The following is a 3663-nucleotide window of genomic DNA, read 5'->3' on the forward strand; positions in this document are numbered from 1 at the left end:
AGTGTGGGGACATTCTCAGAGAATAATGACAGTGCCTTACCACTGTTACCAGCTCCAAACAACCCAGAGTCTGAACATGATCAGAAGTTAGAATTAAAACCCCTTCCTCCACACCTCAAATATGCTTACCTTGAAGATGGGCAGAAGTTTCCGGTTATCATTGCAAGGAAACTCACTTCTCAACAGGAAGAGCAGCTACTTGGTGTGCTGAGGAGGCACAAGAAGGCAATTGGTTGGAATTTGGCAGACATAGTATGCATCAATCCTCAGGTCTGTGAGCATAGGATATTTTTAGAAGAGGGAGCAAGACCTATCCGTCAACCCCAGAGAAGACTGAACCCCACTATCCTAGAGGTTGTCAAAAAGGAAATGACCAGACTACTAGAGGCAGATATCATCTATCCCATCTCAGATAGTGAATGGGTAAGCCCAGTACAAGTGGTGCCAAAGAAGTCTGGAGTCACTACAGTGAAGAATGAGCATGGAGAACTCATAGCAACCAGAGTTCAGAACGCCTGGAGGGTCTGCATTGACTATAGACGCCTCAACCAAGCAACCCGTAAGGATCACTATCCTCTTCCATTCATTGATCAAATGCTGGATCGTCTGTCAGGTAAATCGCATTATTGTTTTTTAGATGGTTACACAGGTTATTTCCAGATTCATATAGCTCCTGAGGATTAGGAAAAGACAACTTTTACATGTACTTTTGGGACTTATGCTTACAAAAGAATGCCCTTTGGCTTGTGCAATGCACCAGCTACTTTTCAGAGGTGCATGATGAGTCTTTTCTCTGATCTTATTGAGGACTGTATGGAGGTTTTTATGGATAATTTTATTGTTTATGGCGATTCTTTTAGCCATTGCTTAGATGGATTATCTAGAGTATTAGATAGATATGTCAGTACAAACCTGGTATTAAATTTTGAAAAATGTCACTTTATGGTTAAACAAGGGATTGTACTAGGACATGTTGTGTCTAACACTGGCATTTCTATAGATCCAGCAAAGGTGGATGTTATTTCTAGTTTACCTTACCCCTCTTCTGTGAGGGAGGTCCGTTCTTTCCTTGGCCATGCAGGTTTTTACAGGAGGTTCATTAAGGACTTCAGTAAGGTAGCACTTCCCTTATCCAGGCTACTGCAGAAAGATATTGAGTTTGAGTTCAGTGAAAATTGCAAACAAGCGTTTGATAAGCTGAAAATCGCCGTGACTCAAGCTCCAATTGTAAGAGGACCAGGCTGGAGCCTACCATTTGAAATAATGTGTGATGCTTCCAACCATGCCGTAGGAGCAGCACTGGCTCAGCGTGAAGGTAAGGATCCTTTTGTTATTGCTTACGCATCTAAAACTTTAGATGCCGCTCAGTCGAATTACACTACTACTGAGAAAGAGCTTCTTGCTATTGTTTTTGCTCTGGATAAATTCCGAGCCTATTTACTTGGTACTAAAGTAGTAGTATATTCAGACCACGCAGCTCTAAAGTATTTATTAGCTAAAAAAGAGTCCAAACCAAGGCTTATACGTTGGATACTGCTATTACAAGAATTTGATTTGGTAATTAAGGACAGGAGTGGTAACCAGAATTTAGTGGCAGACCACTTGAGTCGCCTTGAACACATTACAGATGACTCCACTACTATAGCTGATAATTTCCCATTTGATAACCTGCAAGCAGTATCTGAGATAGTCCCTTGGTATGCACCTGTAGCTAATTATCTAGTTAGCCGCACCTTCCCTCCGAACTTTTCTAAGCATCAAAGAGACAAGCTGAAAAGTAAGTCTAAATATTATATATGGGATGACCCATATTTATGGAGATGTGGCGCTGACCAGGTAATTAGACGGTGTGTGCCTCAATCAGAATTCCAGTCCATCTTAGAGGCCTGTCACTCATCTGAGAGTGGAGGACATTTTAGTCCTCAAAGAACAGCTAGAAAAATTTTAGACTGTGGATTCTGGTGGCCTAATCTTTTTAGAGATGCTGCTGAGTTTTGTAAATCTTGTTTCCCATGCCAAAAATTTGGTAATATATCCCAGAGGGATGAGATGCCTCAACAAATTATGCCTTTCTGTGAAATTTTTTATGTCTGGGGCATTGACTTCATGGGTCCATTTCCAAATTCTAATGGTTATTTTTATATATTGTTAGCTGTGGATTACGTTTCCAAATGGGTGGAAGCAATTCTTACCCGCACTGATGATGCTAACACTGTTGTTTCCTTTGTGAGAAACCACATTATTTGTCGCTTTGGATCACCACGAGCAATCGTGAGCGATCAAGGCACCCGTTTTTGTAACAGGAGACTAACAGGATTAATGAAGAAGCATGGAATAATTCATAAGGTTGTAACAACCTACCATCCTCAGACTAATGGGCAAGCCGAGGTGTCAAATAGAGTGATAAAACATATCTTGCAGAAGATAGTCAAACCTCATAGAAGAGACTGGAGCACCAAGCTCCAAGATGCACTCTGGGCATACAGAACAGCATACAAAACACCCATTGGGATGAGTCCTTTCCGCTTAGTTTATGGAAAAGTGATGAGCGGATATTTTATACGCTTTTTGGGGTTAATTTCATGTAGTTTTTAGTATGTTTTAATTGGTTTTTAGTATATTTTCATTAGTTTCTAAGCAAAATTCATATTTCTGGACTTTACTACGAGTTTTTGTATTTTTCTGTAATTTCAGGTATTTTCTGGCTGAAATTGAGGGAGCTGAGCAAAAAAAATCTGATTCAGGCTGAAAAAGGACTGCTGATGTTGTTGGATTCTGACCTTCCTGCACTCGAAATGGATTTTCTGGAGCTACAGGAGTCCAATTGGTGAGCTCTCAATTGCGTTGGAAAGTAGACATCCAGGGCTTTCCAACAATATATAATAGTTCATACTTTACTCAAGGATAGATGACGTAAACTGGCATTCAACGCCAGTTCCATCTTGCAGTCTGCCGTCAAACGCCAGAAACAGGTTACAAATGGGAGTTGAATGCCAGAAACAGGTTACAACCTGGCGTTTAACTCCAGAAACAGCCTAGGCACGTGAGAAGCTTAAGTCTCAGCCCCAGCACACACCAAGTGGTCCCCAGAAGTGGATTTCTGCACCATCTATCATAGTTTATTCATTTTCTGTAAACCTAGGTTACTAGTTTAGTATTTAAACAACTTTTAGAGGTCTATTTCGCACCTCATGACATTTTAGATCTGAACTTTGTACTCTTTGAGGGCATGAGTCTCTGAACTCCATTGTTGGGGGTGTGGAGCTCTGCTGTGTTTCGATGAATTAATGCAACTATTTCTGTTTTTTATTCAAACACGCTTGTTTCTATCTAAGATGTTTATTCGCACTTCAATATGATGGATGTGATGATCCGTGACACTCATCATCATCCTCAACCTATGAACGCGTGCCTGACAACCACCTCCGTTCTACCTTCGATTGAATGAATATCTCTTGGATTCCTTAATCAGAATCTTCGTGGTATAAGCTAGAATCCATTGGCAGCATTCCTGAGAATACGGAAAGTCTAAACCTTGTCTGTGGTATTCCAAGTAGGATTCAGGGATTGAATGACTGTGACGAGCTTCAAACTCACAAGGGCTGGGCGTAGTGACAGACGTAAAAGGATCAATGGATCCTATTCCAGCATGAGTGGGAACGA

This window comes from Arachis ipaensis, chromosome B8 (genome assembly GCF_059453495.1).
Source record: "Arachis ipaensis isolate K30076 ecotype BB chromosome B8, ASM5945349v1, whole genome shotgun sequence".
Taxonomy (NCBI): Eukaryota; Viridiplantae; Streptophyta; class Magnoliopsida; order Fabales; family Fabaceae; genus Arachis; species Arachis ipaensis.